The sequence below is a fragment of the Delphinus delphis genome, chromosome 11, assembly GCF_949987515.2.
Source record: "Delphinus delphis chromosome 11, mDelDel1.2, whole genome shotgun sequence".
Lineage (NCBI taxonomy): Eukaryota > Metazoa > Chordata > Mammalia > Artiodactyla > Delphinidae > Delphinus > Delphinus delphis.
The window spans coordinates 4,570,843-4,589,187 of NC_082693.1; positions in this window are offsets into that span (position 1 = coordinate 4,570,843).

The window sequence follows — 18,345 nt, forward strand, 5'->3', positions numbered from 1 at the left end:
AATAGAGATATTCCCAGATAACCAAAGACCAGTATAATGTTTTACTAGCAGACACACCTTACAAGAAATACTAAAGGAAGTCCTTTAGGCTGAAAGAAAGTAACACCAGATAATACTCAAAACTACAATAAGAAATGAAGAGTTCCAGAAATGATAAAGATGTGCGTAAATACAAAAGACTCTATAAATATATTTTCTCATTTCTTCTCCTAACTTCTTTAAAAGAAGTTGTATAAAGCAAACATTATAACACTGTATTATTGGGTAGAAACAGCTATGTAGAAATAGATATGATAATAATGGAACAAAGGAGGGAGAGGAGAGGAAAATACATCGAAACAAAGTTTCTAGAATTAATTTAGTGTTATTCTCAATTAGATTGTAGCAAGTTGAGATGCATATTATAATACTTAGAGCAACCATCAAGAAAGTACTAAAAATATAGCAAAAAAATCAACGCAGGAATTAAAATGATACACTAAAAATAGTTATTTAACACAAAAGAAGGAAGGAAGGGAGGAGGAGAGGAATTAAAAAAGACATGAGAAAAATAGAAAACAAATACCAAAATAGCAGACCATATACCAACCATATCAGTAATTACACTAAACGTAAATGGGCTACTGCGATATTGTGACTTATGATAAGAAATATTTATTTGGTCTTTGCCCATGGTTTCTGACTCACAGCTCCCAAAACCCTTGGGACTTCCTAAGTGATTAGAGCCATAGGGGCATCTTTTGTTATAATATTTGGTCTCCTGTCCTCAGTTCCCCAAATAGCTTCAGAGTCAATAAAGGTAAAAAGGGTGTCGTGTTATTTATAACAAGCCCCTTTCCACCACAACTGAGTTTATATTAATGAGATGACTTTTGGAAATCCCCTAAAGATGGGGGAGCTAGCTGGCAGGGGAACCAACCATGAACTGAGAGTTGGAACTTTCAGTCCCACCCCCTGATTTCTGGGCAAGGGAGACGGGCTGAAGGTTGCGTCAATTACAATAGCCCACGATTTAAACAATCATGCCTGTGTAATGGGGTCTCCATAAAACCTCCAAAGAATGGGGTTTGGAGACCTTCCAGGTTGGTGAACCAGAACACTTCCATGTGCCACCATGCTGGGCGCCAAACTCCACCGGGACAGAAGCGCTTTTGTTTGGGACCTTGTGCTGTGTATCTCTTGATCTGGCTGTTGATTTGTATCTCTTGATATCCTTTGTTTCCTGAGTTCTGTGAGCAACTCTAGCAAAGTAATCAAACCAGAGGAGGGGGTCGTGGGAGCCTCCAGTTTATAGCTGGTTGGTCGGAAGCACAGGTAACAACTTGGACTTGCAATTGGCATCTGAAGTGGGGAACAGGCTTGTGCGACTGAACCCTCAACCTGTGGAATCAGATGCTATTTCCAGGTAGTGTCAAAATTGAATTGAAAACCCGGATGATGTCGGAGAATTGCTTGGTGGTGTGGGAAAAAAGACCCATGCGTGGAACTGGGTACAGAATTGTCACTAAACACTCCACTTAAAAAGCACAGATTATCAGACTGAATAAAAAAGAGCAAGACCCAACTATATCCTGTCTACAAGAGAAGTGGCTTGGAGTCAAAGAAACAATGAGATTAAAAGTAAAAGAATGGAGGAATTCCAGTTCCAGCTGTAACAGTAAAGAGCTTGGAACTCATCACTTCTATACTTGTGATGAGATAAAAGCTGAACCAACTGAAAATAAATGAATATCTTAGAAAATGAATATCAGAAAATGGACGTCACAGGCAAGGCACCATCCTGGGGGAACAGGTGAATATGGAGAACCTCAGCCTTGATCAGCTCATCTGGGGAAGAAGTCGCTGTGGCCATAAAAGGGTAGGAACACTTAAATGATAATTTTGATGAACTGCTGGAGGCTGAGTGTGGATTTGCTAGGAGTGAGAATCTCCTGGAGGTGCAGTTTTAGGGAGCCCCCCCCCATTTTTACTAGTTCTACTTTCAGGAACCCACTGGATTCTTAAGGTCAGGACCCGACACAAATTCCTTCATGTTTCAGGCAGAGGTTGGGGGAAGTGACCATTTTTATATATGCCCAGAACATTCTCCATAACGAAGTTCTGCTCTCCAAGGGACCAACTTTACCAGAGCCTTATCCACTGGGCGGTGGGGGGGGGGGGGGGGGGGGCAATTAACCAGCTCCAGTTCCCTAGAGCCTTCCTGTCTCACCTGAAGGTATTACACTCTATTATATATAAAATAGATAACCAACCAAAATAGATAACCAACTACTGTATACTACAGGGAACTCTACTCAATATCTTGTAATAAGCTATAATGGAAAAGACTCTGAAAAAGAATATAAATGTATATATATAATGTGTGTATGTATAACTGAATCACTTTGCTATACACCCGAAACTAAAACAACATTGTAAATCACGTATACTTCAATTAAAAAATAAACGGAAACAAAGACAAAGAAAAAGACAGGAGGAAAATGACATAGGTCAGAAACTTGGATCTGTATGATCAAAGAGAGAACATCAGGAAAGGAATAAGTGAAGTAAAATAAAATATTTTACTTATCTTATTCTTAATTGATCTAATTGATAAATATTTGTTTAGAGTAATAGTAATAACAATATTTGGGGTGATTATACCATATAGATAAGTGAGTGACAGCAATATTATAAGGGACAGGAGGAAGAAATTGAGAAGGAAAAGAAAGAGGGGAAAATAAAAAAAGAAACAAAGGACAAGTGTAACAAATATAAGATGGTTATAAATGCAGTAGATATTAATCCAATGTTATAAAATATCACTTAAAATATGAATGTCAAATACAGAAATCAAAAGACCGAGATTGTCACAATGAGTAAAAACACAAGACCCAACTATATGTTGTCTATAAGAAACCTAATTTAAATATAAAGACACAGATAGATTAAATGAAAGGGGTGCACCACGCTACACTAATCAAAGGAAAGCTGCAGGAGCTACGTTAATTTGGCACATCAGACTGCAGAACAAGGTAGGTTATCACGGATAAAGAAGGACATTACCTAGTGATGCAGGAGTCAATTCCCCAGGAAGACGCAATCCTTAACATGCATGCACCTGACAGGAGAGTGGCAAAACAGAAAGCGTGGAGAAAGAGACAAATCCACTATTATAGTTGGAGACTTCAGACCCCTCTTTCAGTAACTGATGGATTCAGTAGGCAGAAAATCAGTAAGGATATAGTTGAACTGAATAGCACAATTAATCAACTGGATCTAATCAACACTTCAACAAAAGTAGAATACACAGTCTTCTCAAACTCACATGGAATATTCAGCAAGATAGACACATTCTGGACCACTAAACAACATTTATACACAATTTAAAAGAATAAAAATAATACAAAGTGTGTTCTCACCACAACAAAATTAAAGTAGAAATCAATAACAGAAAGATAGATGGGAAATCCCAAAATATTTGGAGATTGAATCACACGTTTCTAAATAACTCATGGTGAGAGAAGTCTCAAGTCAGTCTACCTACCTCTCCAACCATTACCTACTTTCCTGTCTCAAGAGAAATTTTAAAATATTTTGAACTAAATGAAAATGAATACAACTTATCAAAATTTGTCGGATTCAGTGAAAGCAGTGCTTCAAGGGAAATTATAGGATTGAATGCATATATTAGAAAAGAAGAAAATCTAAAATCAATAACCTAAGTTTCCATCTTAGGAAACTAGAAAAAGAAGAACAAATTAAAGCTAAAGTAAGATCTTAATAAACAAAGGTGAAATGGTCATGGATGGGAAGACTCAATGTTGTTAAGATGTCATTTCTCCCTAATTAGATTTTTGGTAGAACTGACAAGTTGATCCTAAAATTTTATATGGAAAATGGAAAGACCTAGGGTAGCCAAGACAATTTTGTAAAAGAAAAAAAAAGTTGGAGGATTTACAACACGTGATTACAAAACTTATTAAAAACCTTCAGTGATCAAGGCAATGTGGTATTGGCATCAAGACGGGCATATAGATTATTGGAACAGAATTGAAAGTCTAGAAATAAAACTTTACATTTATGGTCATTTGATTTTCAACTAAAGTAACAAGACGATTCAATGGAGATATGATAATCTTTGCAGCAAGAGGGACTGGGATGGGGGATATCCATAATCTAGATCCTTCTCTCACATCACACATAAAAATTAACTCAAAATGGAACATAGTCTTATGTGTAAGAGCTAAAACTATAAAACTTTTAGAAGAAAACATAGGAGAAAAATCTTTGCGAAACCTTGTGAAAATCTTTATGGCTCCAACTACAAGAGCCATAAAAAATGGATAAATTGCACTTTATTAAAACTAAAAAACCTTTATGCTTCAAAAAACAACCTTAACAAATGGAAAAATCCAGCCACAGACTGGGATAAAATATTTGCAAAACATGTATTTGATAAAGGACTTGTATCCAGAATATGAAAAGAACTTTTACAACTCAATAAGAAGACAAACAACCCCACTGAAGAATGGATAAAAGACTTGAATAAACATTTCACCAAGAAAGACATATGAACAGCTAATAAGCACATGGAAAGGGGCTCAAGGTCATTAGTCATTACAAAATGCAGATGAAAATCACAGTGGGATACCACCACACACTCACTAGTGTGCTCTATCTAGAAGGACGGTATTGACGACGATCTGGAGAAATGGGAACACTTACACCTTCCTGGCAGGAATGAAAATGGTACATCTACTTTGGATATAAACCTACCCCAAACCCAGCAAATTCACTCTAAGGAATCTATCCAAGAGAAATGAAGATGTGTTCACACAAAGACTTGTAAGTGAATGTTCACGGCAGCATTATTCATAATAGCTCTAAGTTGGAAATAACCCAAATGTCTCCCAGCTGCTGAATGGATAAACCCAATGGGGTGTATGCACTCAACGGAATGCTGTTTGGTGCTAGAAAGGAGTGAAATACCCGTGCATGGATGAACCTAAACAAATCATGCTTCAAGAAGCCGGTTGCAAAGCCTATATATATTATGTGATTCATGTATATTAAATGCCCAGAAAAGGCAAATTACAGAGACAGAAAGCAGATCTGTGACTACCTGGGTCGGGAGGTGGGAGTCAGTGTTGACTGCAAATGAACTTAATGACATGTTTGGGATGACAGCAATGTCCTCAAACTGGCCTGTAGTGATGGTTGCACAACTCTATACATTTCTTAAAAATAATTAAATCATATACCTGCAAGGGGTGAATTTTAAGGTATGTCAATGATACCTCAGTAAATCTGTAAAAACAAAGTCTGATGCCCAGGACTGATTCAGCAAGGGAGACGTGCCCTCTGGAAGACGTAAGCCCAGAGAGACAAGTACAGACAAGGACATCCTGCTGTGACATAAATTCCCTCTCCCTCCCCATGACCCACCGGGCTGAGTGAATGGTAGCCCCAGCCAAAGCCAGACCTGGTCAGGTCACACCTTTCCAGTGGTCCATTGCCCCTGTGGGCCCTTGGATTTCACTGTCACGAGCTCTGGGACATGGTGTCAGGTTTCAGCCGCCTGCTCAATACTTTTTAGCATCACGATATAGAGATAATTCTGATACCTGTGATACTCCATGTGGATTTATTATAAATCTAACAAAACTAGATTCTCGCCTACAATCTGGCTTTCACACACAAAAAGAACTAAATGTACTTTAATGCTTTGTACTTGCATAACCTGGGTGACACTTTCTGCCCCAACAAGAATACTTACCAAGCATCTAAAACATACTTGTTGTTTGTCCCCCAGGAATGAGTGTATGCGTGTGTGTGTGTGTGTGTGTGTGTGTGTGCGCACGCGTGCACGCTCCAGGAGACCTACGTGGTAGATGAGGCCTGGAGATGTCATTTGGTGTCTTGAGTGTTCTTTGAGGGACACATCTGGGAAGGAATGAAAGGCTGACGTCATCACTTCCTCTGCCAACTTTGCTGCTTTGGGACTTTTTTTTTTAAGGAAAGAATTTTGTTAGGGCTGCAGCTGGCTTCCTCCAAAGAGGGATCAAACCAGCACATTTCCTGCTCTTGACTTTCTCTTTTACTCTGGACTCCGTCGCCAGCTGAGTTTTCCAAAATTCCTTAACTACTCATTTCTTGATTCTCATTCATTTCACAACAGATGTTTATGGAGCTCCTAGTTCGTGCAAAAGGCTATCTTAGATGCTGTGGGGCATACAGAGATGGCAGAGAATGGCCCGTCTTTGGAGAGTTTACAATCCAGTCGCAGCAGGAGGTAGACAAGGTGCACACAAATACCTAAACTGGTAGCTAACGTGGTAACACTGATACAAACTGAGCCGTCAGAGTTTTGAGGAGGCGAGAAGCCTTTGAGGGGAAGAGTCAGGAAAGTCTTTATGGAGAAAGTATTGCTGAAATCAGACCTTCAGGGTGGATGTAACTGTGAGTGACAGAAGCAAAGATACGTACGTGGAAGTAGAGGCTTTTAGAAATGGGAAAGCACGTGATGTATTTGGGAGAAAAACCATATCGTTTTGCTAAAATACAGAATTGTGCCAGGGAGCAGTAGCACGAGTCTGTAAACATAAGTTGAAGTCCAATCACGTGGGACATCGACTCCCAGGCCAGATTTTGATTCACTTCTGGGCAGGCAACGCGAACCTTCTCTGACTCAAAAGGCACGTAAACGATGGAGATGCAGACTCGGGCTCCATCCTGACCAGCTCCGTAAGTCACACCTGGAGAAGGTCCCCATATGGTCACAAAGCATGGATGGTTCTCCTGGGTGGCCTTTAATTCCCATGCAGCCTGAGACTGAAGCCTGGGGGGCCCTGGGAGGCCATGAATGGAAAATGAACTCTCATCTTCTGAGGCCCTGTGTGGCCACAGCCAAGTGTGGATCTTGGGGATAAGAGCTTGGCCACTGGGGGATGTGCCCCGGACGCGGTCTGCTCACAAGTCAGTCTCTTCTGAAGCTTAGAAAGCGAGGATGGCCTTCCTGCATGCATGGTCTCTCGTGTTTCAGGGACCAGCTGGGCTGGTCCCTACCGCTAGCACGATGGTCAGCCAATACGGCGCGTGCGCCCATGCTGTTTCAGGATCTGTCCGATAAATTGGTATTCATTCCACTGTACAGACAAAGGTTCTTAAGTGGAAGAACCAGGCAGGCTCAGGTAGGCTGTCGGAAGAGTTTAGAAGGTGACAAGTATGCAGAATCTCTCCCAGCTCTCCTCCGGGGATCATTCCCTAGACGACTTGGCTGCTGGTTCCAGGAATACAAAACACCTGCTGGGGCCCGAAGCCCTGCAATGGAAGCAGAAGGGGAGGGCGCAAGCGAGGGTTCCTACCTCAGAGAGAGGGATGGAGGGGTCAGGGATGCACTAAGCCAGACGACTGACTTTAAAAAAACATTTTATTGGAGTATAGCTGATTTACAATGTTGTGTTACTTTCAGGTGTACAGCAAACTGAATGAGTTATACATATACATATATCCACTCTTTTTTAGATTCTTTTCCCATATAGGTCATTACAGAGTATTGAGCAGAGTTCCCTGTGCTACACAGTAGATCCTTATTAGTTATCTATTTTATATATAGCAGTGCGTATATGTCAATCCCACTCTCCCAATTTATACCCCCCCCCCACCCCGCTTTCCTTCCTGGTAACCATAAGTTTGTTTTTTTCATCTGTGACTCTATTTCTGTTTTGTAAGTAAGTTCATTTACAAGACAGTAGCTTCTGCTTAAATACCGTGGATCGGCCCTGAAATGGAAAAGGATGAGGGTGGGCGCTGGCTGTGACAGCTGGAAAATTAAACTGAGTTAATACAGAGACCGTGACAAGCCAGCAAAACACAGGCCACCAGCATTCCAGAGAAGCTGCCGTCAGAAGCCAGGTCGAGATTCGGGCTGCTCAGTGGATTGAGTTAGCTGGACCTCCCTGGGCTCTCTTCCCACTTCAGCCATTGGCAAGCTCTGTTGAACGTGGGCATTTTTTCCTCTGCTGAACTGATGACCTCCGACGTGCCACCCACCCCTGAAACTCTCCACTCCTTTACCTCAGTAAATTTCACTACCTGGGCTCAAAGGATACGAAGGATCTGAAAAAGTCACGTGGTTCTGGAGATTTTAAATGTTTTGAAGCCAAAAAACTTTATATTTAAAAAAAAAATAGCAGAGTCCTGATCGGACAGTTAAATTGGGCTACTCATTTTCTGGCATTTTCTTTGAATGTATCACACACACACACAAAACACCATTTCTAAAGGCAGAAGAGAAGACAAAGAATTAGAAGTAGACTCAGATACGATATTTTAGGACATGCCTAACCTGCAAAAACCTGGATTTTAATTGAAAATATCTTCAAGTCTAATTAAACTTGTAAAATTTTTCTAGAACGGAAGCCAATTCTACAAATCAGGCCGTCAGTTCTCCTCATTCCTCTCCAGCCGCGAGCTTCCACGCGTCTCCATTCTCATTCCTACCCCTTGCTCTGGACTGTGCATCAGAAATCGATGGCATCACATCCACCCGGACAAGAAAAGTCTTTCACTCCTTTTCCTCACCCTGACACCCTCAGTCAGCAAGTCCTGCAGATTCAATCTTCTGCATGTATGCTGACTGACAGCTCCCCTGCTTCCCATCCTGACACTGACTGGCAAGGTCAAGGCCTCATCATCGCTCACCTGAACTATTGCCATGGCCCTGGAAACGAGCCATGTCTCCTTATTCAGGGTGTGCACCCTGCATCAGGCTCTCTTAGGCCCGGGACACCGTGATGAGTAAGAGAGCCTCACTCACACGCTTCTGGACAATACAACCTCTAAGTTTTATTAAGTAATGAAACCTCTAAGAGCCGGACAATAAAACCTCTAAGTAAGATCACTGGAGATTAGGGTAAGCTCTAGGAAGAAAGCAGAGGGAGAGGTAGCCGAGGGCCGAGGGGCTACACAGACAGTGCAGCTCTAGGAGGACATGGGGAGCTGAGGCCTGGAGGAGGAGAGGCCGGCCTCACCCAGAGCTTCCCAGGAGGAGGAGGAGGTGTAGAGCGTTCTGGGGACCCAAAGACAGGAGGCTGGAGGCAGCAAGCAGGAGAGGCTAGTGCAGGGCGAGGCTCGGAGACCGAAGGATAGAAAGCCTTGCGGTCCTCAGGTTGGAGCTGGGATATTTTTCTAAGTGCAGTGGATACTAATGATAGGTTTTAATCAGGGGTTGGGGGGTGTAATGTAATCTGACTTATGTTTTTTGGAAATCACTCGATTAACATTTGGCCAGTGGACTGGAGGGGGTGAAATGACTGAAGAGAGGGCAGTTAGGAAACTACTGAGAGGTCACTGTGGCTTCGCTGAGCCGGATAGTAGAGAAAGTGGGGAGAAGGGGATGGATCCACTATGTGTTCTGGGGAAGGACCAGTCTTGATGTGTTGGTGTGGGGTCATGAAAGAGGAAGAGCATGTCTGATGGGAACTCACTGGTAGATGGTGGTGGTATTTATTATGCTGGGGAAAATGAGGGGGAAAGCAGGTTTTAGACAGTCAAGTGGAGGCCAAGAAGGCTTTTAGATACAGGATGCTGTGGGTCAGGAGAGAGGCTGGAGATATAAAACTGGGAGTCATCACTCAATAGATCCTATTTAAATCAGGGACGAGGTGAGATCACCTGGCAGCAGTGGAGGGAGTGCAGCTAGAGAAGACAAGACGTGAGAAAGGGAGGTATGAGAATGCCCAGGATGGAGCCTTGAGACCCTCCAGTATCTGGAGGTCAGGAAAAGGAGGGACAGCCAGCAAAGGAGGCTCTGATCTTCTCAGAGCTTAATCCACCCTTCATGCTGAGGCCAGGGTGACCTCTCCAAACTCAGATGTGGTCCTGACTCCTGCCTGCTAAGGCTCTCCCTGGTTCTCTGATGTCCCCCCTCCCCCGAGTAAATCTAGCCCCTTAGATGGTACACAAGTCCCTTCACAATCTAGACCTAACCTTCCCTTCCGGGGTCCTCTTCCTCCCTGCTTTTATCACACACTTTAAAATCATGTTGATTATCTGGGCACACATCTGTCTCTGTTACTAGATGTAATTTAAGGGAAAGGATTGTGTCATTTGCATTTTCAATGCCTGGCATATAGTAGGGGCTCAATGACATTTGCTGAACAAGGGGAAAGAAGGAAGGAAGGAAGGAAGGGAAGGAGGGAGGGAGGGAGAGAGATTCTTTGTGTGAGAACCAAAGAAGAATACATGGCAACGTCTGTGCCATCTTCTTCCCTGGCATTTTTGGAAACCTTGAAATCTGGGTTGGGATGAGAAGACTGCCATCCAGAGGTAGAGAGATGCAGGAATGGACCCTTTCTGAAGTTTTCCCAGAAATGTAAACCACTGAGCAGGCAAAGCTGGAACTTACACCAAAGTAACCTTTGTAAGAAGCCAATTAATAATAGCAATGTTTGCAGTGACATGGTACTATATATAGAAAATCCTCGAGACACTACCCCAAAACTGTTAGAACTAGTAAATGAATTCAGTAGAGTTGCAGCATACAAAATTAATATACAGAAATATGTGGCATGTCTATATGCTAATAACAAACTATCAGAAAGAGAAATTAAGAAAACAATCCCATTTATAATCACATCGACGAAAATAAAATACCTAGGAATAAATCTAACTAAGGAGGTAAAAGACCTGTACTTGGAAAGCTATTAAGACACTGATGAAAGAAATTGAAGACAACACAAACAGACGGAAAGATGTGTTGTGTTCTTGGATTGGACAAATTAATAGTGTTAAGTGACCACACTACCAAGGCAATCTACATATTCAGTGCAATTCCTATTAAAATACCAATGGCATTTTTCACAGAACTAGAACAAATAATTCTAAAATTTTTATGGAAACACAAAAGACCCCCAATAGCCAAAACAATCTTGAGCTGGAGGAATCAGGAGCCCAGACTTCAGACTATACTACAAAGCTATAGTAATCAAAACAGCATGGTACTGGCACAAAAACGTATAGATCAGTGGAACAGGATAGAGAGCCCAGAAAAAAACCCCACACACTTATGGTCAATTAATCTAAGACAAAGAAGGGAAGAATACACAGTGGGGAAAAGACAGCCTCTTCAATAAATGGTGCTGGGAAAACTGGACAGCTACATGCAAAAGAATAAAACTGGACTACTTTCTCACACTATATACAAAAATAAGCTCAAATGTATTAAAGATTTAAATGTAAGAACTGAAACCATAAAACTTCCAGAAAAAAACATAGGCAGTACATCCTTGGACATTGGTCTTGGCAATATTTTTTGGATATGTCTCCTCAGGCAAGGAAAACAAAAGCAAAAATAAATAGGACTATGTCAAACTAAAAGGCTTTTGCACAGTGAAGGAAACTATCAACAAAACATAAGGCAGCCTACTGAATGGGCAAGGATATTTGCAAATGATATACCTGATAAGGGACTAATATCCAAAATTTACAGAGAACTCACGCAACTCAACATCAAAAAGACAAACAACTCGATTAAAAAGTGGGCAGAGGACCTGAATAGACATTTTTCCAAAGAAGATATACAGATGGCCAACAGGCACATGAAAAGACGTTCAACAACACTAATCATCAGGGAAATTAAAACCACAATGCGGCATCATCTCACACCTGTCAGAACAGCTACTATCAAAAAAGACAACACACATACACACACATATATATATATATATACATACATACACATACATATTCACATATATATACATGCAATGTATATTACTGATGAAATATTACTCAGCCATTAAAAAATGAGATCTTGTTATTTGTGACAACATGGATGGATCTAGAGGGTATTATGCTAAGTGAAATAAGTCAGATAGAGAAAGACAAATACCGTATGATCTCACTTTGTGTGGATTTTAAAAACAAAACAAACAAAGAAAACAAAATGGAAACAGACTCATAGATAACAGAGAACAAATGAGTGGCTGCCAGAGAGGAGGGAGGTGGGGGGACAGGTGAATAAGGTGAAGGGAATTAAGAGGTACAAACCTCCAGTTATTAAATAAATAAGCCACAGGGATGTAATATATAGCATAAGGAATATAAATAAAATATTGTAATAATTTTGTATGGGGACGGATGGTTACTAGGTTTATCATGGTGATCATTTCACAATGTATGCAAATATTAAATCACTACCTAGTACACCTGAAAATAACATAATATTATACATCAACTATATTTCAATTTTTAAAATTAACCTTGTGCATGCCTATGTGAAATATCACTGTAGAGAATATTTTTATGTTCTAGTTTTTATCTGAGTCAATTGTTTCAGGAAATACGCAGGGCTGGTTTGGCTCTGGAACACTATACCCCATTCACGTATTTATAAAAGACCCAACTTACACCCTGTTTCATGGTTCGGCTAAAACCACTAAATACCACAAGTAATAGAAAGAAGAATGGAATAGGAGTAAAAGACTGAATCTTATCGCAGTTATGTGATCTCAGGAAACTCATAGAATTTTTTATCTGAACATTGGATTTCTGAAATGTGAAATGGGAGAATTTTCGTGGCATTCCTCTGTCAATCTGTTGTGGAGAACAAACAAAATAATGTGTATGAAAACATTTTTTAAGTGTTAAGAAAATTTTATTGAGGAATAATTTGTACGCAATGAAGTTCATAGAGCTTAAGTATACAGTTCAATGAGTTTTTTTCAACACATGTACACACCTGTGTAACCTACACTTCAATCAAAATGCAGACATCACTACCACCCCAAAAAGTTACCTCTTCCCAGTCAATATTCCTGGGCCCTGCTTCAGATCCAAACACATCTCTCTTTTTCTTCACTGTAGATAATATATATATATTTTTTTAATTTTAATTTTTTTTTTTTTGTCTATTCTGGAACTTCAGATTAACAGAATAATACAATATGTATTCTTGTGTGTCTGGCGTTTTTCCCCAGTATAATGTCTGTGAGATTTATCCACATTGTTATACATCAGTAGCTTATAACTATTTATTATTGAATAATATGCCATTATTTATCCATTCTCCATTTTGAGTGCAATTGGATGCGCTTTGGCAAATATATATACCATGTAACCATCACAACAAGACAGAACACTTCCATTACCTCCAAAAGCTCCCTTGTGCCCCTTTTACCACCAAACCTTTCTCACACCATGACCCCAGGCACTACTGTTCTGCTTTTTATCACTATAATTGTGCCCTTTCTAGAACTTCATATAAATGCACTTACACACTGTGTAGACTTGAGTGTCTGCTTTTACTTACCATGCTGTTTCTGAATTTATCCACATTGTTGCATGTTATCAGTAGTCTTCTAATGAATGAATGTATCACAATTTGTTTATCCCTTAACTAACTGATGGACACTTTGGATGTATCTAGTTTGGGGCTATTATTAATAAAGCTGCTGAGAAAATCCGTGTACAAGTAAATCTTTGTACAGATGTATGTTCTCGTTTCTGTTGGATAATTACGTAAAAGTGGGATTGCTGAGGCATTTAGTAACTTTATAAGAAGCTACCAAACTGTTTTTCCGAAGTGGCTGTATCATTTTTGCTTTCCCATCAGCAACGTATGAAAGGTCCCATAGCTCAAGGACCTTGTCACCACTTCATATTGCTAGTCTCTTTAATTTTGGCCATTCCAGTGGATGTGTAATGGTATCTCAATGTGGCTTTAATTTGCATTTCTCCAATGACTAAATAGTGTTGAGCATCTATTCATGAGCTTATTTGCCAATCATATATTTTCTCTGGTGAAGTGTCTGTTTAAATCTTTTACACTTAAAAAATAATGAATCATTTTTCTTCTTACAACTTAATTGTAAGGGTTCTTGTTTTGGATAAAAGTCCTTTATCAGATACATGTTTTGCAAATATTTTTACCTAGTCTGTGACTTGCCTTTTTATTTTCTTGAAATTGTCTTTCAAGAGCAAACTTTTAAATTTTGATGAAGTTTAATTCATCAGTACTTTTGGTTTGTTACTTTTTGTGTCCTACCTATGCCTACCCAATGTAACAAAATTTTTCTCCTATAGTTTCTTCTAAAGTTTAGAAAATGTTAGCTCTATGTTTAGATTTAGAATATTGTGAGTTATTTTTTAATGTATGGTGTGACATGAGTCAATGTCTATTTTTTCCCACATAGCTATCTAATTGTTCCACTGCTATTTGTTAAAAAGTTTATCTTTTCTCCCATAGAATTGGTGGCTTTAACAAAAATCAATCGATTATATATGTGTGGGTCTATTTCTGGACTTTCTTGTCTGTCTTTATTCCAATATGATACTGTCTTGATTACTGTAGCTTCTAATATATCTGGAAATTGGGTAATGCAAGCTGGTGCAAATCTTCTCCTTTTTCAAAATTGTCTTGACTACTCTAAGGTCTTTGAGTTTCCATATAAATTTAAGAATCAGCTCGATAATGTGTCTAATTTATAGAATAACTTGAGGACAACTGACATCTTAACAATATTCAGTCTTTTCATTCATAAGCATATAGTTTTGTTTTGTTTTGTTTTGTTTTTTTGCGGTACGCGGGCCTCTCGCTGCTGTGGCCTCTCCCGCCGCGGAGCACAGGTTCCAGACGCGCAGACCCAGCGGCCACGGCTCATGGGTCCAGCCACTCCGTGGCATGCGGGATACCCCCGGACCGGGCCACGAACCCGTGTCCCCTGCATCGGCAGGCGGACTCAACCACTGGGCCACCAGGGAAGCCCCAAAGCATATAGTTTTTAGTGTAAAGCTCTTGCATACATCTTGGTAAACTTTAAGTATTTCACGTTTTTTGACACTATTGTAAACAGTATTATCTTTATCCCAATTTCCAATTATTAGTTGCTAGTATATAGAAACACAATTGATATGTTGTGTATTGTCCTTGTATGTGCAATCTTGCTAAACTCTAGTTAGCTCTATTCACTTTTTTGTAGGTTCATTTTTGTAGTTCTGTTCACTTTTCGTAGATTTACTTTTTTGTACATATTAAGAGTATGTCAACTGTAAATATTGTTTTATCTCTTCCTTTCCAATTCACTTCCTCCTTTCCCTTCCTTTTATTCTTTTTCTACTTGACTTCATTTCCAAAGAGCTTTGGTATAACGTTGAGTAGAAGTGAGGAAAGCAAACATCCTTGTCTGCTTTCTAATTTTAGGGAGGGAGCCTATAATTGTTCACTGATAAATATGATGTTAGCTGTTGGCTTCTCCTAGATTCCGTTCATTAGTCTGAGGACGTTTCAGTCTATTTCCAGTTTGCTGTGTGTTTTCTATCATGAATGAGTTCTGAATGTTCTCAAATCCTTTTCCTGCATCTATTGAGTCGATCATGTGGTTTTTCTTTCTGTCTACTGATGTGATGAATTATTGATACATTGCTTGATTTTTAAAGATTAAATGAATATTTCATTCCTGGGACAAACTCCACTTTGCCAGGGTGTTTATTCTCTTTATATGTTGCTGGATTTAATTTGCTAATATTTTGTTAAGGGTTTTTTGCATTTATGTTCTTGAGGAGTACTGGTCTGTAGCTTTCTAGTACCGGTTTTCTCCACTCTCCGAAAGTAGAGCATTCTATGAAACCTTCTGTAAGCCGAAATGGCATAAAGCAAAGAAGCAATGACCTTAGGATACATCTTGCAAATGGATGCACAAAATAAATCGAGATAAAGCACGGATGCTCACAGACACAGTTCAAAGCGGTGGAGGCTTGAGGCTGAGATGGGGAGATGCTGAGTGTTGCTCCTGGGGAAGGAGCTTGGCCGGGCCACTCTTGCTGCTGCTCTGGGGTGCACACTGCCTCTCTAATGGCTCACTACAAAACAAGTGTTGAAAGCTGTTTGCCTTTTTCCATAACAGCAAAAATCCTCTTCGGATTTCTTTCGGTTAGCAGAAACAGGTACTAATATAGGTCTTTCATAAAAGTCAAGTGGCACAAAGCGAACTTTCAAAAAACAGAGGACACCTGTAATAACGTTGTCTGGTTTGGGTATGAGAATGATGCTGAACTCATAAAACGAGTTAGGGAACACCTTTTCTCTTTTGCTTTATAATAGCATTTTTGTAGGATTGGTATTATTTCTTCCTTAAATATTTGATAGAATTCACCAGGGAAACCATTTGGGTCTGGAGTGTGTGGACAAGTTTTAAGTTACAGATTTAAAATATTAAATAGATATGTGAATTTCCGGTCCATCGCTTTCTTCTTGAATGGGCTTTGTTAGTTTGAGTTTTTCAAGGAATTTTTCATTTCATTGAAGTTGTTGAATATATTGGCATAAAGATGTTCATAATATTCCCTGGTTATTCTTTTAACGTCTGTAGAATCTGTAGTGACATCCTTTTTTCATTGCTGATACTGGTAATTTGTGTTTCTCTCCTTTTACTGATCAGGTTGGCTAGAGGTTTATCAGTTTTATTGATTTCTTCAAATGAACCTGGTCTTGGTTTCATTGATTTTCTCTACTTCTTTTTTGTATCATTAGTTTATCCTTTTATTTTTATTATTTCCTTCCTTCTGCTTACTTCAGGCTTAACTCGCTCTTCTTTTTGTAGTTTTGAAGATAGAAGATATGATTATTAATATAAGACCTTTTAAATTCTCTAATGTGATCATTCAACGTGATAAATCTTTCCCTAAGCACTGTTTTAGCTGCATCTCACAAATTTTAGCATGTGTGTTTTCATTTTCATTCAGTTCAAAGTATTTTCTAATTCTCTTTTTAATTTCTTTTTTGACCATGTGTTATTTAGAAGAGTGTTAATTTGTAACTATATGGGGATTTTCCTGATATATTTATGTTATTATTTTTGTTGTGGCCAAAGAACATAATTTCAAATACTTTAAATTTATTGAGACTAATTTTATGGACCAGTATATGGTCTATTTTGATGAAAGTTTCATGTGGACTTCAAGAAAATGTGTATTGTGCTTTTGCTGGGTGGAATGTTCTATCAATATCAATTAGTTCATACTGCTTGATAGTATACTTTTCATTTCGGACATTATATTTTGCACCTCTAGAAGTTCTATCTGGATTTTTTTTATATATTCCATTTTCTTCTTCAATATGTTAACGTTTCTCTTTACCTCTTTTAGCATATATATAATTGTTCAAGGTCCTTATCTGCTAATTCCATCATCGCTCTCCTTTTTTGATCTATTTCTATCAATTTATTTTTTCTCCTGGCTGTGGGTCATATTCTCCTGCCTCTTTGGATCCCTGGTAATTTCTTATTGTATGACAAACATTGTGAATTTTATGATGCTGAGTGCTGGATTTTGTTGTACTCCTTTAAAGGATGTTGGGTTTTGTCCTGGAATATGATTAAGTTTATATGCAGGTATGTTTATTCTTTTAGAGGCTTGCTTTTAAGCTTGCTAAAGTGGGTCCAGAGCAAAGCTCTACTATGAAGGATGACCCTTCTAAGAACTCTGCCCGATGTCCTGCGTATTGTAATTTTTCTCCATTCAGGTCAGTGGAACGGGAATTATCCTCAGCCTTGTATGAGCTCTGGTAATTGCTCAACCTACTTCTTTCTGATGATTATTTCTTCAGGCTTGTCGAGTTTTGCTTCACACAAATGCAGGTCATCAGCCATAGACTGGAGGGGACCCCTCTGCAGCTGTCTGGGGCTTCTCTGCACCACGAATTCTAGCTGCCTCGGCCTCCCCAACCTCTGAGCTCTGATCCATTTAATGAGACTGCAGGACTTCCTTTGTATCCCCTTGCCCTGCATTGCAGCCTGTAAACTGCCTCCAGACAGTCAGCTGGGGCACCACAGGGCTCCCCTAATTTGTTTCTCTTCTTTCAGAGATCCTAGTCCTACACTCCCTGTTGTTCAATGTCTTCTAATTCTTTTTTTTTTAAATAAATTTATTTATCTATTTATTTTTGGCTGCATTGGGTCTTTGTTGCTGCGCGCGAGCTCTCTCTAGTGGGCGGCGAGCGGGGGCCACTCTTCTGTTGTGGTGCCCGGGCTTCTCATTGCGGTGGCTTCTCCTGTTGCTGAGCACAGGCTCTAGGCATGTGGGCTTCAGTAACTGTGGCACGGGGGCTCAGTAGTTGTGGCTCACGGGCTCAGTAGTTGTGGCTCGCGGGCTCTAGAACGCAGGCTCAGTAGTTGTGACGCATGGGCTTAGTTGCTCCGCGGCATGTGGGATCCTCCCGGACCAGGGCTTGAACCCGTGTCCTCTGCATTGGCAGACGGATTCTCAGCCACTGTGCCACCAGGGAAGCCCCTGTCTTCTAATTCTTTAGGGCAGGAGGGAAGTTCCCAAAGCAGTGGCTTCTAGTCTAAGTCCCGCTTATGTACA